General features: G+C 48.6%; 1 pseudogene; it reads right to left on the bottom strand.

Annotated features, from left to right (window-relative positions):
* LOC106701170 (ras-related C3 botulinum toxin substrate 1 pseudogene) overlaps positions 1-14,872 on the bottom strand; it is a 61,146-nt pseudogene extending 46,274 nt beyond the window's left edge.
* Positions 14,873-23,594: the final 8,722 nt, after the last annotated feature.

Here is a 23,594-nt window from a genome sequence, read left to right as displayed (position 1 = left end):
CCGGCATCATTCTGAAAATTGATGGTGCCGAGGTCTGTGAGAGGCCAGGAGTGAGACTGAGCCGCTGTCCTCAGGGAGGTGACCGTGGGGCTGAGAAGCCAAGCCCTCTTTGTGTAACAGGTGTTCCCTCGTGTGACCCTCCAGGCAGCAGGAGATGAAACAAGATCTAGTCTTGAAACTTGGACAGACTGAGTTCAAATGTGGGAGGTGAATGCCAGAGCGCCTGAGCCTATCCTAAGCCGTAGTATATAATCTCCAGTCCTGGAGAGGCGGCGGGGGCAGAAGGAAGAGAACAGGGCTCCATCAACCAATCCCTGGGAAACTTCAGGCCTGGATGCTCGAGCCTCACTTTCCTTATCTGGGAACTGATGAGAATGGGGCTAGCAAGGCGAAAAGAAGCCTCCGGCTGCAAAGTGCAGAGCATGGGCTGGGCGCAGTATAGGTGTTCCAATAAACGTCCATCTTATTTTTCTTTGCCTTTATGATCCCAAGTGGTAGATCTGTGCTGGATGGACCTGGAGTTGGATTTTTGTCCAGCACACAGCCCAGGTGGCTCAGTGGTAAGGAATCTACCTGCCAATGCAGAAGACGCAGGAGACATGGGTTCCATCCCTGGGTCAGGAAGATCCTCTGGAGGAGGAAATGGCAACCACTTTAGTATTCTTGCCTAGGAAACCCATGGACAGAGGCACCTGGTGGGCTACAATCTGTGGGGTTGCAAGAGTCAGTCACGACTGAGCAACTGAGCACGCACATACATGCAGCCCCCACCTTGGGTCCCTGGCCCACCCTCCCAGCCTCTCCCAGTACAGTCACCACAGTCACCCCCAGGAGCTTTGTCTATCCCAGCCAATCCTTACAGAAGTTGAAAGATCAGGCTTCCACCCACTAACTGGAAGAAAGAGATCACCCTCCACTGGCCTGAATTTGGGAAACTCAGCTCTGAGAGCTAGACTCCTGGAACCCATCATCCCAGGACTCACCCACAGAGGCTCACCCTGACAGCCCGCAACCCACCTCACCACGTCCTGAAGATCCTCAGGCTTCATAGTCTGCCTACATGGTCTGTCTGTCCCATTCCAGTCCCCTCTACCCCGCTACCCTCACTTCAGCTGGCTTAGAGCAGCCTCACCTCTTCCCAGCTCTGATCACTTCCCTCCAGACTGAGCCCTGTTCCCCGCAAACCCCATTTCTGATGCTTATGGCTCACATGAGACCACCAAGTTCAGAATTCTCCACGTGTATTTCCTGATGGTCTGAGTAGGTGTGAGTGTGGTTCTGTTTCTCTAGCATACTGTCAGCACATTAAAGGAGGGGGCAACTCCAGACCCCCGAGGACCATACCAGACCCCAAGAAGACTGAGTGCAGCGCAGTGCTGGAACTACAGCTCACCCAGCCAGCATCTGGGGGCCTGAGCGGATGACCTGATGTACAGTCTCACCCAACTCACTGGCACCAGCTCGGCAGATGTGTTTGATGAAGATTGGAGAAGATAGGGGTCAGAGGGCACATGGGTGCCTCAGGCAGCCACCCTGTGCTGGGCACAGACGCTAGCCCTAAGGTCTTCCAAGTATGCACCATCATTTCGTGCTCACAACAGCCTTGTCTTGTTCTCCCCCATTTTACGGAGGGGATCTGAGCCTGGTGGAGCTTCAACAACCAACCCAAGCTTATACAGCTACATACATGGCGGGGCCCAACTTGCACCAGGCCTATCTCTGTGTGGAGTTCAAGGCCTCTCTGGTTGGCCCAGTTGCTCAGAGCTCTCTGCCCTCTCCCTCTGGCCTGGGTTGGCAAATGCAAGCCAGTTGGCTCAACCCTTTGCTCTACTGTTGGCCTCTGGAGCCCCGATGGCCTTTGGTCCTTCTTTCCTGGCCAGGCCCTAGGGGCTAGAGCTGGAAATCTTCAGTCCTGGGGAGGTTCAGGCCACTCTGTATGTGGGACACTGGAGGGGACAGAGGCTGTGCCAACCACCAGGCCAGGGGCCCATGGAGCTCGTGACCCTGCCTGGGGTAACCAGGTCCACAGGTTCTCACCAACCAGGTACCAGTGGCTGCGGCTGCAACTGGCTTCTCTGTTCAGCAATGCTGCTGGTGCAATGCCTTCACTCTACCGATGGGGAAACTGAAAGCAAAGGAGGGAGGTAGCTTACCCAGGACCTCAACAGAGCAGGGCCTGGGACCAGGTGCCCTGATGCCACTCCAGGGCTCATTCTGCCGCTCCCAGCTCAGCTTCACAAATGTGCAGAGAGCCGCGCAGCCCCGGGACACAGCAGCTTGACTGCACACTGAAAATTCCAGTGAATTTTCCTGGAGGAAAGGCTGTGAGGTGGATCAGGCCCAGCTCAGCACACAGGTCTCCAGGTACATGGGCTGAAGCCAGGAAGGAAGATGGCTTTCCCCACTGAGCCGAGTGACAGGCCAAGGAGTAGAGACAGGGGCCTCAAAGGACAGAGAGGACCCCAGGGGCAGCCCGAATACTCTGTGATGGGGTGGGGACTACGAAGTCTTGGCTGCCCCTTGTCCCTGCACCCCGGGGGAATGTCCCTGGCACTCTGGCGGCCCTTGAGGCCAGCATTTCCCAAGATGGCTGTTGAAATCCTGTCCTGCACTGCCAGGATGGCACTGGGAGAAAGCACCTTTCCCAAACCTCACCTCACCTCACCCCACCTCACCTCACCTCGGGAGCTCAGTCTCCTCCCACTCTGTGAGCTGGACTGCCGGCGTGTGCGTCCACATGCATGCGGCACCTGGCCCTCCTCCTCTGCGTGGGTCTTCGCCACCCTCTGATGGAAAGATCTCCATGTCCACAGAACACGCGTCCACTACATTGCCCGGGCTCTGCCCTGACCCCTTCCCCTCCAGCAACCTCAGAGAACCCAGGCCAGTCCACCTACATCACACCCTCTCTCAGGAAGCCATGCAGGGTCTGGGCCGCGACGTTGACTCAGAATGAGACAGGTCCTGCTTTTGAGGAGGAGCCGGCAGTCAATGGAACAGAGAAAACATGGGTGTGACTCACTGCAACGCAGGCTGGAAAGCGGGTACTCCTGCGAAGTGCTAAGGGATGAGGAGATGGTTCTCCAAGTGAGACCCAGCTCAGCTCCCTGAGAGAGGTAGCACGTGCCCTAGAGACAGATGCATGGGGCTCGGCACCGTCTGATGCCTAATACATCGAGATGCATTAGGAAGATTTTAACTGTGCAAGGAATTTGCCTGAAGGGCCTAGAGATGAGAGAAGCAAGAAGCAGGGATGAAGGACCTTGGGTGGCAGGGTAGGGAGCCGGAGAGGGGCAGGAAGCAGGGAAGTCATACGACTAGATTTGTGAAAATAAATCACTCCAGCCTCAGGGTCAAGAATTGAGGGACGGAGGCAGGGGTAGGGGAGGGTAAAGGGCAGCTGCTGAGACCAGCACAGAGGGGACTACAATGGCCCAGGGGAGAGAGAGAGCCCAGGCGATGCTGAGAAGGGTACAAGAGAGGAAGCAAACTCCAGAGACAGGTAGACAATGGAAGTGACAGAATTGGTGACTGTGGCAAGGTTGGGGGCAGGAGGGGGCAAGATCACAAAGGTAGGAGTGCTGGGGGCCCACCTTTCTTGCTGCAGCGTCTGGCTGGCTGGAAGTGTGTGATGCTGGAGGAGACAGCAGGGAGAGGAGTTTGGGGAGCTCAGGAAAGAGGTCGACCCTGGAGATGGTGGCTGAGAGTCATGAGGTGGGAGGGAAGCAGAGGAGAAGATGAGGGACCCAGACAGGTGCCAGTTGGGAGTGACAGCAGAAGGGACAGGGCCTGCATACGAGGACTCTCCCATCCCCACGCCCCACCCCCGCCTGCTCTCTAACCCTGCAAATCAGTACTCTGCCTCTCAGAAACTGTCTGCTTATTTATGATCATTCCCCACCCCCCACACTGTTCCCATGGCAACAATCCTTCCCCCTCAGCCTGTAGGGGTTGGTGTTCAAAACTGCCAGGGAGCTCACAGCCAAGTTCCTGGCCAAACCACTGCAGTCATTGCAGGCTGAGGCCAGGAGATTCAGCAGCCCCCTCACCCCACCCCGATGGCCTCCTGTACCAGCATGCCTCCCGCCCCCCCACACTGGGCACAAACAAACATCTCCCTAATCTTTCCCTTCCCCCTCCACAGCCATCCTGCTGTGTCCAACCCAGGACAGACGTTCTACAAACAAGAAACCCCCATTCTTGTGTTAGGTCATTGGGGCTTATTTGTTACTGCACCATCGACCAGCCTGTCCTGACTAATATAATCCCTGTGCTGCAATGACACCATACCAAGCAAGCCCCTTGTTTTCCACTTCCCCCAGCTGGGACAGTGGGGACCATCACCCTCACCCCACCTTCACCTTTCCAAGCTCCCCAATCCTCTATTGCCCTGAACTCCAGAAGCCCTCTCTACACTCCCTTACATTGTCACATCAGCTGGTCTTTCCACCTCCCCACCTGAACTGTGGGCTTCTTAGAGCGAAAATCAGTCCCAAGCTGCCTTTGTGTTGCTCAGAAAACCAAATGCTGTGCTGAACGTGTGGGAACTGAACTGAGAGGCCCTGTGGGCGCCTCCGCCACATAACATCCTCGATCCGGGCTTCCCTTCCTTCCCCACTCCGTCCTGCCTCCAAGATCCCATCAGGGGAGCAGGAGAAAGCCACGACAGAGAGATGGAAAATATTCCTGGTATTGTTCTAAGGTCACAGCCTGTGGTTGTGGGAGGAAGTGGAGGGGGGTTGGGAGATGGGGAGGAGAGGTTAACAAGATTAAAAAAGCCATAATGAGACCACAGTACAAACCCTGCAATTATGCTCCCAAATTTAATCAAAACAGCTTCCCGCACTGGGTCTGTAATGCATCTAACAGGCCCCGTCAGGTTCTGCCTCCCAGGCCTGGCCCTTGAGATACCACAGAGCGCAGAGATCTTCTGCAGAGCTCCAGGGAGGCGGGGAGGGCCTGCCTTCCAGCACCACCCTCCACCCCACCCCAGCCCAGCCCACTGAGATAGGCGTATAGGGCTCCACGTGGCTCTCTTTCTTTCTCCACTCCTCCCCATCACCTCCCCCTGCTTTTCATCTCTGCCTCCTGCTCTCTCATCTTACCCAGCTCCACTGCTACCTCTGCAGTGGGCTCTTCATGGAAATGACCACCATCTGTGACCCCGGGTGTTTTAGGAAGGGTTCCCTCAGAAGCCCTCCCACCACTGCTCTGGGATGATTCCTTTCTTAATCAGACCCCAGAGCAGATCTGGGCTGGCCTGCATGTGTTGACCTTCTTGAGAACAGAGTACTGTCTCCAAATGGTTTTGGTCTCCCCTGGCATTTGGAGATCAGTACCTTTAGTAGGGGTAGTTAGACGCTCACTGATGATCTCTATGTTCCCCTCCTTGTCCCAGCCTCCCTTGTGAAAGGGCTGGGGCCATGTGACTACTTCTGACCCATGGACTGTGGCTTCCAGGTCAAGAATGGAGAAAGAAACATCCTTTCTCCATCTCTCTCTTCCCTTGCCCTGGTGATAGTTTTTTTTTTTTTTTTAAATTGCTTATTTTTAATTTCTCTTGGCATTTCAGTGAGGGTAGTAATAACTATAATAATAATATTTGCTGTCTTTTATTATGCGATTGCTAAGTATCAGGTATCATAATAGATACTTTATCTGCATTAACCAACTTTATTCTCCTGACAACCTGTATTACCTAGACGTTGACTCCATTTTACAGATGAGTTAGTAAGATGATATGTATTTTGATTGGTGTACAACAAGGTGAGAAGGCTACCCAACCCACACTGGACCTTTACAATATGGTAGTTTATAGGAGGGGCTCCCCTGGTCACTCAGATGGTAAAGAACCTGCCTGCAATGTGGGAGATCCAAGTTCGACCCCTGGGTCAGGATCCCCTGCAAAAGGGAATGGCTACCCACTCCAGTATACTTGCCTGGAGAATTCCATAAAAAATTGCATTAAAATATTTTATGCAATAAAAACACAATAGGAAGGGTTTCAGAGAGCTTCTGGGTTGGTGAATACATGGAGATCTGGAGCGAGCTCCACACCGGTTCCCCTTAGCTTGCCTGGTGTATCTGCCCTCTGTCTGTTCCTGAGCTCTAGCCTTTCATTCTGAGTTCTAACCATTTCAATCTAGTCAGTGGGCTTCCCAGGTGGCTCAGTGGTAAAAAATCCTCCTGCCAATGCAGGATATGTAGGTTCAATTCCTATGTTGGAAAGATCCCCTGAAGAAGGAAATGGCAACCCACTCCTGAGAAATCCCATGGACAGCAGAGCCTGGCAGGTTACAGTCCATGGGGTGGCAAAAGAGTTGAACATGACGTGGTGACTAAACAACAAAATCTAGTAAGTAAAGTGTTACTCAGAGAGGGCATGGCAACCCACTCCAGTATTCTTGACTGGAGAATCCCATGGACAGAGGAGCCTGGTGGGCCACAGTCCATAGGTTTGCAGAGTTGGACATGACTGAAGTAACTTAGCTGGAAAGCAAAGTGTTACCCTGAATTCTGTGAGCTACTCTAGCAAATTAATTCACCCCAAGGAACAGGGTCACAGAAACCTCTGATTGATAGCCAGTTGGTCAGTAGTCCAGGTGACAACCTGTACTTGTGATTGGTGCCCGAAGTTGGGTAGGGGGGCAATTTCATAGGACTGAGAATTTAACCTGTAGGATTCAACTCTAACTCTAGGCAGATAGCGTCAGAATTGAGTTGAATTGTAAAGCATTTACCTGGTATCAGAATTTCTTGTTGTGGGGGAAAATCCCACACATCAGAACTGGTGTCAGAATTGAAGATGTCGGTCTAAGATCAAGCATAATCTGGGTAAGGGTGGTCCGGGCTCAAAGACAAGTTTAGATCCTTGGCATTTTCTGGTCTCCAAAGGGAAAGAGGAGTGATTGTTCTCTGACACCAGGGACCTAGGGTATTTTGTCAGCCAGGGGCTGAGCTTTCCTGTAAGACCCTACTCTGAAACAGCTCAAGGAGTATTCCAGTCCATCCCAACCCATCCCATCCATTCATGCAACAAATGCTGTTTGAAGGTATTCCCTATCTTTGTCCTCAGGAGGAGGGAGGAGACAGCGGGGAGAGCAGAATGCAGACTTTCCACCTGGAAGACCTGAAATAGAGCGCAGCTGGCCTTGGGCTGGACCCCTGGCCTCTCTGAACCTCATTTTCTAAACAGAGCTAATGATACCCTTCCACTTCCCTATCTCCTAGGATGGTTTTGAGAATCAAGAGACTGTCTTTGACAAAGGGGGTTGGAGGTTGTTAAGAAGATAAGGACTTAATTCATTGAGATACAAAGTAGACAGTCATTAGTGTAGTTCGAGAGGTGCAGATAAGGGGTTATGAGAAAAAGGCAAGGCGAGAGAGAGGGGACTGTCTGGGATGATGAGGAAGAGGAAAAGCACTGAGTTTGAAGGATGACTAGAATCCTGACGGACAAAAACGGCAGAGAAGGTCTAGCCCAGCAGGGGACAGAGAGAGTAAAGCTGTAGAGGCTAGAAACACTAGAGCAGTTTGCAGAAACAGTACACGGATATGTGCAGGGGTCCTTGGGAGAGAACATTGTAAGTGTGTCTGGGGAGGTGACAGAGTGCCTTGGACACCAGGCAGAGGCATTTGGACTTCATTTGGTGCCCAGGCATGGGAACTTGTTAGACATGTGCATTTGCAGGCTGCACGCCAGGCCTTCTGAAGGAGAAACTCTTGGGGGGCTTGGGCAGGAATCTGGGTTTTATCAAGCCTTCCTGGGGATGCTGACACCCCCTCCAGTGGGAGACCCACTGATGTAGCAGGTACTGTCAGCACCCAACCCTGCCAGCTCCCGTCCACCACCATCCTCTGAGATGGGCTTCTTATGGTCACTGAAACCAGCCCTGCCTAAGCATGAAAAAACTGGGACTGTCAACAATTACTGTCCCAGGGAAGCAGCAGTCACTCAATGGCTGACAGGAATTGGTGCTGCGTCCCAGCCCCCTAAACCCTCAGATGTGTGGCTGAGACACTCCATTCCACGTGCCCACGGTCATGCGGTCCCTGAGATAACAGACCCTGCCTGTGTGGGGCATCTCCCCTCCCAGTCTGACTTCTCTACTCCCATTGCCCAAATGAAGCGCTGCCGTTGGAGCCCTTGTCTCTGCTTCAGGGAAGCTGAGATGGTTCACGCATGCGTGTACAGAAATACTCATGCGGTGCCTCTTCTGTTCTCACAGAAGTACAGGCCAGAGTGGGGAGACTGACCTCCTGGGCTGGGAATGGCACTGGTTTGACTCTTCCTCTGAACTCTAGCCCTCCCTTCAAAAAAACCAAAGCAGCTTCTGCATCTGGCAGCCTGCATTTTCCATAGCTGTAAATCGGGTAGCTTACCTGTTGTCTTTGTACTTTGGTTTCCTCGCCTGTAAAATGGGCATAAAAACATTGGGTTGGCCAAAAAGTTCATTTGGTGGTCCAGTGGTTAAGAAACTGCCTGCCAATGCAGGGGATGCGGGTTCGATCCCTGCTCAGGGAAGATCCTACCTGCTGAGGAGCAGAGCAGCTAAGCCCATGCACCACAAGTACTGAAGCCCACACGCCCGAGAGCCTAGGCTCTGCAATAAGAGAAGACACTGCAGTGGGAAGGCTGTGCACCGCAACTGGAGAGTAGCCCCTGCTGTCTGTAACTAGAGAAATTTCACGTGCAGCAACAAAGACCCAGCACAGCCAGAAATAAAAAAATAAAATTTGGGTCCTTTTGGGTGTAAGATGTTACAGAAAAGTTCAAAGGAACTTTTGGCCAACCTAATACTTCCTGTTAAGATCTTAGACTAGTACTGCTATTGCTGTTGCTGTGGCTGTTCTTGTTCTTACTGATTATATTGCTAAGTTTGGAAAACTCCTGACTCTTCACTTATTACTGTATATTCATCCCCTAGCTAGTGGCAGAACCAGGTTCAATTCCGCAACTGGCTAACATGAGACCCCTGCTGCTGAACCCCTCATGCTATGTAAGGGTAACATAATTAAACACCAAAATGAAGGAAGAGTTTTTAACCTCAGAACTTCCTTTCAAATTCTTCATATTGACATGGTTCCAAGAGGGAGCAGGTTGAGGAATGCCGTTTTGGCATTCCTCCGCTGTGAGACCAGAGAAACCACATCATAGAATTGAAATCAGATCAAGGAATTTGGGTTCTGGGGCTAGTTCTGTAGCTACTGAGCTCTCTGATCTTGGGCAGGCCATTTCCTCCCCAGGGTCTTAGTTTCTCCATCTATAAAGTGAGTAAACACAAATCCCTGCCTCGCCTAAAGGGTTGTAGGGAGACTCAGGCTAGTCTGGCTGGTGCTTGGTGCTAGTGGGGAGAGGCAGGTATGAGAAATCCCCCTGGCCTGTCCATGCTCAGGTAAGAGGGCATCAGAGGAGAGGAGCGGAGAAGGGAAAGCAATGTTTATTGAGCACTTACTATGTGTTGAGTCCTGGGTAAACGGCTTTACCCTCGTGATTTTCCCAACAGACTTGTGAGGGTGGGGATGTTATTCCTATTTATAGCAAAGGCAAGAGAGGCTTATGGAAGAAAGACAAGTTGCCAGTTTTGGCAGAGCTAAGATTTAAGCTCCAGTCATCTTCAAAGTGTGGCCCTTTCTGCTGCGCCACACTGCTTCTTACTTGGGGTTCACAAACAGACTGGGGTGAAGCCTCACTGGGAGGCAGCTGGGACATGGGGAAATGACACCACTGCAAAATGAAATGAGAATACAATAATATAAATATTCAGTCAATTCAGTTCAGTTCAGTTGCTCAGTCGTGTCCGACTCTTCGCGACCCCATGAACTGCAGCACACCAGACCTCCCTGTCCAACACCAACTCCCGGAGTTCACTGAGACTCACGTCCATTGAGTTAGTGATGCCATCCAGCCATCTCATCCTCTGTCATCCCCTTCTCTTGCCCCCAATCCCTCCCAGCATCAGAGTCTTTTCCAATGAGTCAACTCTTCACATGAGGTGACCAAAGTAGTGGAGTTTCAGCCTTAGCATCATTCCTTCCAAAGAAATCCCAGGGCTGATCTCCTTCAGAATGGACTGGTTGGCTCTCCTTGCAGACCAAGGGACCCTCAAGAGTCTTCTCCAACACCACAGTTCAAAAGCATCAATTCTTCGGTGCTCAGCCTTCTTCACAGTCCAACTCTCACATCCATACATGACCACTGGAAAAACCATAGCCTTGACTAGACAGACCTTTGTTGGCAAAGTAATGTCTCTGCTTTTGAATATGCTATCTAGGTTGGTCATAACTTTCCTTCCAAGGAGTAAGCGTCTTTTAATTTCATGGCTGCAGTCACCATCTGCAGTGATTTTGGAGCCCAGAAAATTAAAGTCTGACACTGTTTCCACTGTTTCCCCATCTATTTCCCATGAAGTGATGGGACCGGATGCCATGATCTTCGTTTTCTGAATGTTGAGCTTTAAGCCAACTTTTTCACTCTCCTCTCTCACTTTCATCAAGAGGCTGTTTCATTCCTCTTCACTTTCTGCCGTAAGGGTGGTGTCATCTGCATATCTGAGGTTATTGATATTTCTTCCAGCAATTAGGTGTGACAATAATGTAAAGGAGGAAGTACTATAAGGCCTCACAGAGGAGCAGATATTTGCTCTGGGTTTTGAAAAATATGTAGTTTTTCAGATTTAAAAAAAAAAAAAGCTTCTTCAGAACAAAAGGAGTTGCATATAAATGGCAGGGACATATCAAACAGCTTGGCCACTTGAGGAACTGTGAATGGATCTCAATTATGAGAGATAGGACCATACTATCCTATAATTTAAAGACATAAAAGTGCATCTCCTTAGCAATTTGGGCTTCCCACCTGCCAATGCAGGAAACACAGGTTTGATCCTTGGGTTGGAAAGATCCCCTGGAGAAGGAAATGGCAACCCACTCTAGTATTCTTGCCTGGGAGATCCCATGGACAGAGGAGCCTGGAGGGCTACAGTCCATGGAATCGCAAACAGTCAGATACGACTGAGCAACTGAACAACTTTAGCAATTTACCTTCTGTGTGACTCTGAGCAAGTGATTTAGCCTTTCTGAGTCTCAGTCTCCTATGCTGTTAAATGAAGATATGGTGGTTCAGTTGCTAAATTGTGTCCAACCTTGCGATCCCATGGACTGGTCCAGGCTCCTCTGTCCGTGGGGATTCTCCAGGCAAGGATACTGGAATGAGTTGCCATGCCCTCCTCCAGGGGGACTTCTCAACCCAGGGATCGATCTCACATCTCTCACATCTCCTGCATTGGCAGGCAGGTTCTTTATCACTAGTGCCACCTGGGAAGCATCCCACCCCCCACCCCTGCATGTCACATCCACAGCAAAAAAAAAAATAGGATAAAGACAATGAACAAAGCTAGTGGAGGTGATGGAATTCCAGTTGAGCTATTCCAAATCCTGAAAGATGATGCTGTGAAAGTGCTGCACTCAATATGCCAGCAAATTTGGAAAACTCAGCAGTGGCCACAGGACTGGAAAAGGTCAGTTTTCATTCCAATCCCAAAGAAAGGCAATGCCAAAGAATGCTCAAACTACCGCACAATTGCACTCATCTCACACGCTAGTAAAGTAATGCTCAAAATTCTCCAAGCCAGGCTTCAGCAATATGTGAACCGTGAACTTCCTGATGTTCAAGCTGGTTTTAGAAAAGGCAGAGGAACCAGAGATCAAATTGCCAACATCTGCTGGATCATGGAAAAAGCAAGAGAGTTCCAGAAAAGCATCTATTTCTGCTTTATTGACTATGCCAAAGCCTTTGACTGTGTGGATCACAATTAACTGTGGGAAATTCTGAAAGAGATGGGAATACCAGACCACTTGATCTGCCTCTTGAGAAATTTGTATGCAGGTCAGGAAGCAACAGTTAGAACTGGACATGGAACAACAGACTGGTTCCAAATAGGAAAAGGAGTATGTCAAGGCTGTATATTGTTACCCTGTTTATTTAACTTCTATGCAGAGTACATCATGAGAAACGCTGGACTGGAAGAAGCACAAGCTGGAATCAAGATTGCCGGAAGAAATATCAGTAACCTCAGATATGCAGATGACACCACCCTTATGGCAGAAAGTGAAGAGGAACTAAAAGCCTCTTGATGAAAGTGAAAGTGGAGAGTGAAAAAGTTGGCTTAAAGCTCAACATTCAGAAAACGAAGATCATGGCATCCAGTCCCATCACTTCATGGGAAATAGATGGGGAAACAGTGGAAACAGTGTCAGACTTTATTTTTCTGGGCTCCAAAATCACTGCAGATGGTGACTGCAGCCATGAAATTAAAAGACGCTTACTCCTTGGAAGGAAAGTTATGACCAACCTAGATAGCATATTCAAAAGCAGAGACATTACTTTGCCAACAAAGGTTCGTCTAGTCAAGGCTATGGTTTTTCCTGTGGTCATGTATGGATGTGAGAGTTGGACTGTGAAGAAGGCTGAGCACCGAAGAATTGATGCTTTTGGACTGTGGTGTTGGAGAAGACTCTTGAGAGTCCGTTGGACTGCAAGGAGAGCCAACCAGTCCGTTCTGAAGGAGATCAGCCCTGGGATTTCTTTGGAAAGAATGATGCTAAAGCTGAAACTCCACTAGTTTGGCCACCTCATGTGAAGAGTTGACTCATTGGAAAAGACTCTGATGCTGGGAGGGATTGGGGGCAAGAGGAGAAGGGGACGACAGAGGATAAGATGGCTGGATGGCATCACTGACTCGATGGACATGAGTCTGAGTGAACTCCGGGAGTTGGTGTTGGACAGGGAGGCCTGGCGTGCTGTGATTCATGGGGTCGCAAAGAGTCGGACACGACTGAGCGACTGATCTGATCTGATCTGAAAGACAATGATTCCTGAAACACTCCCATTGTTAACACTGTCGGTGAGACTTCACAGATATGGTAAGACAGGAAAAGATATGAGGTGTAGCTATTGGAAAGGAGCAGATGCAATTATTAGATTACACAATTGCCTACCTAAAAAACTTCTCCAAGAAAAAAAACTAGAATCCTGTTAGGGACTTCCCTGGTGGTGCACTGGATGAGAATCTGCCTGCTGAGCGAGGGGACACTGATTCAATCCCTGGTTCAGGAAGATCCCACAGGCAGAAGAGCAACTAAGCCCACGAGCCACAACTACGGATCCCACACACTGTGACTGCTGAAGCCTGCCTGCCTAGACCCCATGCTCTGCAGCAAGAGAAGCCATGGCAGTGAGAAGCCAGAACACTGCAGCGAAGAGGAGCTACAGCACACGGCAACGAGATACAGCCCGAGAGTAGCAACAAAGACCCAGAGCAACCAAAAACAAATAAACAAATGTAAAATCTATTAGAACTAGTAATAAACAACTAAATGCAAAATAAATATATATGTATCTATAAAATCACATCCTATATGTACCAACAAGAACCATCAGGACTATTTATTACATTTGGAAAGCAAGATCCCATTCACAACAGCTGAAAATATTGTAATTGTGAATTGAAAGTGAAAGCCGCTCATTGCAACCCCATGAACTATACAATCCATGGAATTCTCGAGGCCAGAACACTGGAGTGGGCAGCCGTTCCCTTCCCCAGGGGAATCTTCCCAATCTAGGGATTGAACCTAGGTCCCCAGCACTGCAGGCAGATTCTTTACCAGCTGTGCTACCAGGGAAGCCATAAAAGTGCAGGACAACATGAAGAAATAGAGAAAACATTTCAGAGATATAAAAATTTGACTCAATACTCTCATACAGCATGTTCCCAGAGTAGAAGACAACTGCTGTAATGATGCTCATTCTTCCCCCAAATGATGTATGTTTAATGCAATTAAAAAAGAAAACAGCTATGGAATCTAGGCCTTGATCAAGTTATTCTAAATTTCTAACTATTTTCAGTTTCATCTGCGAAAATGAAAAGGTAAGTCTAGTCTAGAAGATTTTAAGAATTAAGTATAATGAAGGGAAACTTTCCCTATAAACATTGTAATATAATTCAAATTTATAATCACTATAAAATGGTATGGTCATCATCTCAGAATAGCACTAAATAGGCCAGTGGAAGAAAAAAAAAATCCTTAAAAGCAGACCTCGGAATATAAACACGCTAGGTACATAAGTAGTCAGTAGATGATCCAGTGATGAGTCCTATCAATAGAGAAAGGAAAAATTACTCATTGGTGCTGGGCAATTGATTAACTACTTAGAAAATTAAATAAATTCAGATCTTCACTTGTAAAGGCTTCAAGAGTGAAACATAAAAAGAGAGCCACAAAGTTGTCAAAAGGAAATGTGACAATGAAGCATCAGGTGAAAAAATACATTTGTTGTTGGAGAAGGAAATGGCAATCCACTCCAGTGTTCTTGCCTGGAGAATCCCAGGGACGGGGGAGCCTCATGGGCTTCCGTCTATGGGCTCGCACAGAGTCGGACACGACTGAAGCAACTTAACAGCAGCAGCAGCAGGATTCAAATATTCTAATATTTAGTGCAAAACAAATACTTTAGGGACTGTGGATTATTATATTTATCATTGTGCCTGTTTTTCAGATTTTTAACTATAAACACATAATCTCTTTATGATTTTTTTAAAGCATGTAGGATTACACCCTGGCCTGAAAACAAGTGATAAGAGATAAGGCCCTTGGACAAGCCCAGAGTCCTCTATGGTTTGTGTGATTATTTTCACTACAACTCTCCTGGTGACACAACAGTCTAGGAGACACCCTTCTGAGCCTCGCTCACAGCGATCAATTCTGGCTTCAAGGTGGGGCTGCAGTACATGGATCGGAAACCATGTTCCCTGCTCGGAGGACAGCTAGCTTTGCTTGACTGTTCCTCGCTGTCTTCCTTCTGCCCCTGCTCCATGCTTTTTGCTCTTGTCTGTAGAGACAACATTGCTGTTGACACTACTGTCTTTTCAGAAAGAAAGACAGAAGCCATATACACACTTCCTTACCTTCAACCAACAGGCAACATCAGCCAGATTCCCGTTTTCTTCATAAGACAGTGGAAGCTGGATGGAAAATGACTTTCACGTGTGCCCCCTCCTGCCATCCAGCCGAGATCCTGCCTTGCCCTGGAATCCGTGCATACCCTGCCTTCCCCGTTCACCTGGTTGCCACTTCTATAATTTTCCAAACTGGAAAGGAAGAGCAGGCACACCAAGGCTGTAACTCTGGCTCTGCTATCAACTGGGTAGATGACTAGAGACAAGTCACTCCCACTCTCACACCCTAGACTTCTCACCTGGAAGCCATCTGTGAGGTTCTCTCCAGTACCAACATGCACATGGGTCAATGTCTCAGGGAGGGCAGAGATTCCGGGTCTCTGTGGTAGCTGAACAAGGAATCCACAAAGGTACACATCCAAGGACATCCATTCACAGCAATGTCTCTAGTATGGGATGCGTAGGTCACCTTAACCTTTGAGAAAAGTTAAGGAGAATGTGATCGGTGTATATTTTAGAAGACTCTGTAGCAATCGGAAGCAAGCACTAGATACACTTAGAAAAAGAAATACCATTTTATGATAAGTAAGAAGCAGAAAGAAATAAGTACCCCTGTATGTAAATGCATCTGAGCAGTGTCCTTGTGGAGAGAGGAGATAGGCTTCCATCATGCATAGGATGTGAAACTGGAGAGACCCCAGACTGCCTCAATGTAAAATCTGGCCCCACAAAAACATTCCTTTGGGTCTAAGAAGCATGTTTGTTTGTTTGCAAGACACAGTCTGATCAGAAGCTGTCCTGGGCTCCACAAGAGGATCTCAGATGACAATATGATGCCAGACAGAAATCTTTTGAACTACTCTCTGGATCTCACACTGGGTTCTTATCTGGCTGGGCAACTCTGTTTCAGGGCAGGCTTTATTCCGGATCCCTTTGGAACCATTTGCAAGTATACTTCAGGTCCTTCTAGCTATACCTGCCTCCTGCAGGGTCCCTGATACTTACACAATCTACCTCTCTACAATCCAGACAACCATCCCTGGAGACCAGTTCCCTAAGGAGTGAATCCATCTTGAGCCACTTTCAGCTGATGCCTTCAAGGCTCTCATCGGCTAGGAGATTTCAAAAGACAGAGGGAGGGTAGAGAGAGGGGTTGGCAGGGGGGTGACATAGGCAAACGTGGCTGACCCCTCCATGACCACAAGGGCAGCTCCAGAACAACAACAATAGCCCTGCTGGCCTAGTGTGGCTTCTAGGACCACAGAGCTACGGTCATGTGTTTCTAATGTTAATGGGCTTAAAAGTCCCCAACTTGCTCATAAGTTAATGTTCCTTTAAAAGAAGCTTGGACAAGAACAGCAAAAGTGCTTCAAGAATTCTCTCTTCTAATTCACAGAGGGAGAAAAAAAGGAAAAGGTTCTTCAAAAAGTGGAGCCAGAGAGACAAAAGGAAACAGAAGTCATCTGCGTGTTCCCAGAAGCAGCATTACTAGGTCAAGAGGCACAAGCACTTGTAAAGTATATCTTATGTATTGTGCAATTGCTTCCTAAAAACAAGAAACAGTGACGCTACCCACCATCACTGATCCCATTGAGTGTATCATTCTCACCGCCGTCTTCCCAGCATTTAGTGGTATTGTTTTAAAATTGTTTTAGCTAGTTTGGTAGAAGAAGGTCAGTTCCTCTTTCTCCAACTCGACTCCATTCAGCCAGCTCTCTTTTTTTTTTAATTTGTATTTATTTAATTCATTAATTTATTTTATTTGTGGCTGTGCTGCATCTTCATTGCTATGTACGGGCCTTCTCTATTGCAGCAAGCAGGGTCTACTCTGTAGTAGGGCTGCCCCGGCTTCTCTGTTGCAGAGCACAAGCCCTAGGGTGCATGGGCTTCAGTAATTTCAGCTCACGGGTTTAGTTGCCCCGTGGCATGTAGAATCTTCCCGAAGCAAGGATGGAATCTGTGTCCCCTGCATTGACAGCTGTATTCTTATCCACTGGACCACCAGGGGAGTTCCTCAGCCGGCTTTCAAGGCATATCCACTAAATCTCAGGTGCTTGGTTTGTCCCAGGAAGAACTGAGCTGGCTAATTAAGGCAAGGTCCTCGATCTGAACTAGTGTACACTCCAGCTGAGGAGATGGAGGGAAAGAATGTGCCTGGAGAGGTGATGATGCAAAATGTCAGGATGGAAACAGGCAAGGCGGGGAGGGCAGAGGCCAGCAGTGACTCAGGCTGGACTCTGCCCAGGTGCTGTCCTGCCCAGCTCCGGCTTGCCTGTGTGTGTGTGGGAGTCGCTCAGTCGTGTCAGACTGTTTGTGACCCCATGGACTATAACCCATCAGGCTCCTCTGTCCATGGAATTCTCCAGGCAAACATACTGGAGTGGATTGCCATTCCCTTCTCCAGGGGATCTTCCCAACCCAGGGATTGAACCCAGGACTCCTGCATTGCAGCAGATTCTTTACCACTGAGTCACTAGGGAAGCCCCCAGCTTGCCTGAGAGTCTCCCAAATCCACATGAAGGAGTTAGCTTCCCAGGCTCCAGCTCACCAAGATGCCACCTAACAGCCTCCTCTGGGAGAGAACCTGGACCCTCCCTAAACTCCCCCTAATTCTGGAGACCCCTCCACAGCTGAGAGAAGGGGTACCGAGCACATGGGGCTGGAAGCTGCGAAACTGCTCATCTAAACTTAATTCTGCCACTAACTTGCCAGGTGGCCTTGGCAAGCCCCTTCCTTTCTCCAAGCATCAGTTTCAGACAGAGTAGGGAGGTAGGATACTTGCATGATGTGTCTCATACTTTTTTCCTTCCCTTTGGGAAAGAAAGCCTTGTCCTCAAGCTCAGCAGGCCAGTAAGCTCCAATCCAGTCAATCCCAGAGTCAATAGACTATCCACGTCTTCATCCTAAACCCAGGAGACGGTTTCTAAGAAGAAAGATGTCAAAGAGGGTGAGTCTAAGAAATCTGGCCTGGGGAAAGCAGGCGGCAGATAAAAGGGCCTGATAATGGTTGATCACTTGCTGTGTGCTGGTTCCCTGGAGGAAGATTCTAGCAAGGGCTATCTTTAATCCCACCACCACCATTCTGATCCACATCTTGAAGATAAGAAAACAGGCTCAGAGATTAAATCACTCGTCCTGGACCCTCCAGGCAGCTGAGATGCAAACTCAGTTCACCTGACCCCAAAGGTCATACTCTTTTTGGAGCAGACTGACCAGGTCAGACACTGACCCAGCTGAATGTGGCCCAGGGGTACACGTCATCTGGCCTGAGTGAGGCCTTAAAAAATGGAAATATTTACAGAAATCCAGCTCTGGACTGGAAAATTGGGAAATCTGGCCTCATGGAGCCCTCATTCCACTTGGCAGTGATTAGCTGGAGCTACGTGGAAGCCCAGACCTTGGGAAAAACCTCTCTAGGGAACCAGGTTCCTCTCTGACTTGGCAGCTGGCCCACCTGGCTCTGGCACACCTGCTGGGCCCCTCTGGGCTCTGCTGCCTCTATGACCACTGGCCTGGATGAATATTCCTGACCCTGCATCCAGCCACCGGAGAAACCAGAGAATAAAGACAGGAGATGCCGCCAGCTCTGGCTCCCTGCATGTTTTGCCTCCTCTCCCCTTCCCTCTCCATCTCTTTCTCCCTAGTCTTTCCCCTCCTGTCTCACAGCTGGGCTCACACAGGCACTTTCTGCACCCAAACACACAACCCTCCTCCATCCCCTTTCCAGCTCATGTTCTAGTCTCCCCAGGGAGACTGAAGGCTCTATGGGGACAGAGGTCTCCCTCACTTCTTTGATACACAAGACCAGTACAGCTCCTCTGAGAAGGAGCAATGTTATAAGCTCCCATTGCCTCTGATGTCCTGGCAGGTGCCTGCTGTCTGGGGAGGAGAGACCCCTGCTTCTATCCAGCTGCCCTGAATCACCACCCCCCCTCACCAAACCAGTGCTCCTGGGGCACCCACTGTCTCCCCACTGACACCAAGAAAGCCTGGGACTTACTAACCAGGAGATCCCACATGCGGGATGGACCCCATGTCAAAATGCTTGGGAAGCTGGGCTGTGTAAGTGGGAGAAGCAGCAAGGTCAGGCCCTGCTAGGAGCCTCTAATCCTTGGCAGATGGTTATCTGAGACTCCAGGGTCTAACTTCAGGAAAGTCTGTACTAGCGAGGCCACGCTCCTCCATGTCAGGCCGGAGAGCTCAGAGCCTCAGGAAGGATGGGCCTGGAATTTAGCAGAGAGTGTTGCCATTCACTCCCTGGGGAGCCTTGAGTGGGTCTCCTGCTGAATTTGTCCGTCTGTAAAATGGGGCTCAGAAAGCTAGTGTGCGTGATGGTAAAGCTCTAGTTCAGTGTAACCCTCTGACTAGAGCCCATTCCCAGCAATGGTGGTGGGGGTGGGGACAGAGAGGGAGATTCGGGCTCTTCTGCAGTGAAAAGAAGGGGTGAGAAGGAGTTCTCAGGCCTGGATCTGCATTAGTATCACCTGTGGAGCCCTGAAGAGGCATAAAGTCCCTGATCACTTCCTTGGAGAGGCTGCTCCAAGGGGCAGTCTTGAAACAGTGCTTTGGGATAGAAGGCATCATAATTTTTCCCATTAAAATTTATGGAATGGGTTTTTCATTTAACGGCTTTTCATTTAGCAGCAGAGTTTTCAGGAACAAATTCTAGTCATTAAGTGAAGGACCGGGTGTGTGATTCTGTTCTGGGGGGCAAAGGAGCAAATGAACTGGCCTAGATCATAGTAATCACTGTCCTTAAGTGGCTTAAGTGGCAGGAGCCTTACGTATATTTTGTCATTTCAACTTTCCAAGAGCTACAGTCCCCAGCGTAGTGATGGGATGGGTATATCCGTACTATATGCACAGAGAAAGTGTATAACCCACAAGATTACCTGGTTAGCCAGGGGCAGAGCTAGGATTTGGAATAAGATTCTCATTTTGGCTCCCAACCCCCTCATCGTTCTTCATCCTCTCTGACGCCTTCCTGAGGAGGACCCTCCCTGCACCCTCCACCACCAGCCCACCCCCTAAAAAGGGCCCATGTGGCATACTGTCCATGGGCTATGTATTCATTCGACTCTATTGAAGGGAATGACAACTGGAGACAAGACAAAAAGAAGTACAGATGAACCGATTTGCAAAGCAGAAATAGAGACACAGACGTGGAGAAAAAATGTATGGACACCAAGAGGGGAAGCGGGGTGGTGGGATGAATTGGGAGATTGGGATTGACATATAGGCACAAATGTGTACTACTATGTATAGAATAGATAACTAATGAGAACCTGCTGTAGAGCACAGGGAGCTCCTCAGTGCTCTGTGGCGACCTAAGTGGGAGGGCGATCTGAAAAAGAGGGGATATATGTTTATGTGTGTGTGTGTGTGTGTGTATGTATGTGTATATATATACATATATAACTGATTCACTTTGCTGTACACTAGGAACTAACACACCATTTTAAAGCAACTATACTCCAAAAAATTTAAAAAGCACAATTATTGTTAAGTTCAGGCAAAGAGATGGCACAATCTAAAGAGCAGACTTGAGGAGCTAAATGAGCCACCTGTGGACAGCACAGCAGTGTGAAGTCACCTAACTCCCCAGACCTCAGTTTCTTCAGCTGTGAAGTGGGGAGGTCGTGGCCACCACACTTGGCTAGTGCATTTTGTGCCATAATATATGAGTAAGTTCTGGGCAAACCAGAAACGAACAATTGTGCAGAGAGCCAGATTTTTCAGGATGATTCCAGAACACCCAAAGATGATCAAATTACAAGTTTGCTTTTATATTTCCAATCTATGCCTTGACTGATATTCGTCTTGCTATTTGACAGTAATTAAATCTATTGTCAATGACATGAACCTGTTTGGTTCAGTAAGAAAACAAAAGTGATTGTTCCAGACAGTGCTGGGTTTTCCCTGTTGGTGCCACTGATTTATGGGCATGCCTTTAGTCATCACAATCAAAAAGAGCAACTTCCTGGAAAAGGTGCAGCATGTACTCAGGTATCTGGTGCTGATTTTAAAAGTCAGCTGGGTGTGTGGTATTAACTGCTCTTCAGGGTATTTTCTTTCTTCAGACATGTTTCTATATTGTTCAGGATGAGGGAGCCCTAGCATTCAAGAGGAGTAATACATTCCTTATATATAAAACAGGCTTAGAACAATCCAGTACATCAACCTGTTTTACATGAACAATGAAAGTATTCTGAAAAAAACCTGATGGTAAGAAGGTTACATAGTATTAAGTAAAAAATTTATTTTACATAAAAATTAAAAAATCATTAGATATGTGCATATGTTTTAAGATTTATCATTTATTTTGGGCTGTGCTGGGTCTTCGTTGCTGCTCCAGAGCTTTCTCTAGTTGCAGAGCGTGGGTCTACTCTCTGGTCGTGATGCAAGGGCTTCTCACTGCAGTGGCTTCTCTTGCTGGGGAGCATGGGCTCCAGCGTGTACAGCCTTTAGTAGTTGTGCTGCCCAGGCTTAACTGCTCCAAGGCGTGTGGCATCTTCCTAGATCAGGGACCGAATTCATGTGCCTTGCATTGGCAGGTGGATTCTTAACCACGAGACCACTGGGAAACCCGGTATATACAAATTTTTAAGGTATTCCTTATGTACTCGTCTCAAAGAATAGATTTTGGGCTTTAAGGAAATGAAATCAGTTCATCTGTCAACACAAAACAAAGGCTACTCTATAAGGACCTGCACTGTGGGGCGATTGTTTCAGAAATGCTCGTATCCCATTCAGTCTCCCAAGTTGGCTAAATACTCCTCCTGCGATCTCACACCCTGGGCAGTCACTTAGCAAGCCTTTCTATCCTTGGTTAGAGCAACTGCAAACATTGGTTCCACCATGTGCAACTGACCACATTCTAGATAAGCCGAGCAGACAAGTACTATTTCATGGTTCTACTTCTAAGGTTTAGAAAAAGAAATTAATTATATAGGCACTCCTATACAAGCCTTTTTCCAACAGTTCAACCAAAAATATGTAGTCCATTATATTCTGGGAAAAGAAGTGGCTTGGAAGAAAATGGTCAATGCAGAGGCCATAAAATGTCCACCTTCTGATCTGTATGCTGGGCATTGGTTTGTTTATCGCCTTGGCAGAGTGACCTTCCTCAGGAAGGGCACACTGACTCTTGAGTCAGCCTCTCTGTGTTCAAAGGCTGGCTCTATTTCTCATTTAGCTGTGTGATGTTGGGCCAGTTGCTTAATCTCTCTGTGCCTCATTTGCCTCATTTATAAAATAAGGAAAATAAGCTGATTATTTTATCAGGACTCCAGTTTTACAGGCACTGATAGATCTAGGGTAGGGATTGGCAAACTTTCTGTGAAAGGCTAGATAGTAAATTTTTTCAATATTGGGGGCCATACTTACAATCTCTGTTGGGCCCACTTGATTCTGCTCTTACAGCACAAAAACAGCCATAGCCAACATGTACTCAGACAAGTGTGACTGTATTCTAATAAAACTTTACAAAAATAAGCAGTCATCGGCCTGGGAGCTCTAGATTGCCAACTCCTGATCTAGAGAATGTCAGAGCCAGAACAAGGGAAGTGGTAGTGAGAACAGACAGAACCAGGCCAACAGAGGAGGGATAATGGAAAAGGTTCTGAGCCCAGGGAAAGATGATGGAGGAGGCAAAAAGAACCAGTGGGGTCCCCCTCCACAATGCTGGTGACTGAGCTCCAGTCATCTCTCAGCCTAGAATGCCTCCCCTTTCTTCCAGCCTGGTTTCCACATTTCAACTCCTAGGGTCTCTCCCATTCCATCCACACCCTTGACAAGTATAGGGCTCAGGTTAGGGTGCCTGGCTTCCCTAGTGGCTCAGACAGTAAAGAATCCACCTGCAATGAAGGAGACCTGGGTTTGATCCTGGGTCAGGAAGATCCCTTGGAGGAAGAAATGGAAACCCACTCCAGGATTCTTGCCTGGAAAATTCCATGGACAGAGGAGCCTGGCAGGCTACAGTCCATGGGGTCACAAAGAGTCAGACACAACGGAGGGACTAACACTTTCACAAAGGGAAACACACCCACTTTCAGGGTGCCTGGATGGGAAGTGTGTGGTAGAAGCACAATCCTAGAGCCTACAGGGGACTCGGTTCTAGGTCCACCTCTGCTGAGACCTTGATATGTGACCTTATGTCTGGGGATGCAGAGGTAGCCGTAGCCCCAGGGCCTCCCTGTAAGCCAGAGTTCACCTCGTGGAATATCATAAGATGAAGCTGGGGACAGATCTGTGCCCAATCTGTGCTGTGTCCTCAGCCCTCCCTTCCCCACCCTCCTGGCCTCCCCAACCTCTCCCCCGGTGCTAAGGCGCTCAACCCAGTTCACCCTTCCCCTGGCTGCATCTGCGGCTTCTTTCGCTTCTGTGCGCCACATTCTGCCATAGCCAAAGGGCCTTCAAGATCGCCTAGTTAATCCTTTCATTTTTCAAAAGAGGAAACTGTGGCGCAGAGACAGGAAGCAACTTCCTTCAGGTCACAAGCAGTTATCCTGCCTGACAGCCTATGCCCTGATCCTGCCTCTGAGGAAGCCCCACCCTCAATCTTTATAGAATGCAAATACTGGCCCAAACAATAGAATACAATTCTTGGTGAGAATTATATAAAAGTATCCTTTCCTCCAG

Source organism: Bos mutus, chromosome 10 (genome assembly GCF_027580195.1).
Source record: "Bos mutus isolate GX-2022 chromosome 10, NWIPB_WYAK_1.1, whole genome shotgun sequence".
Lineage (NCBI taxonomy): Eukaryota > Metazoa > Chordata > Mammalia > Artiodactyla > Bovidae > Bos > Bos mutus.
The sequence above is the reverse complement of the archived record's forward strand: the minus strand, read 5'-3'. Positions and strand labels throughout refer to the sequence as shown.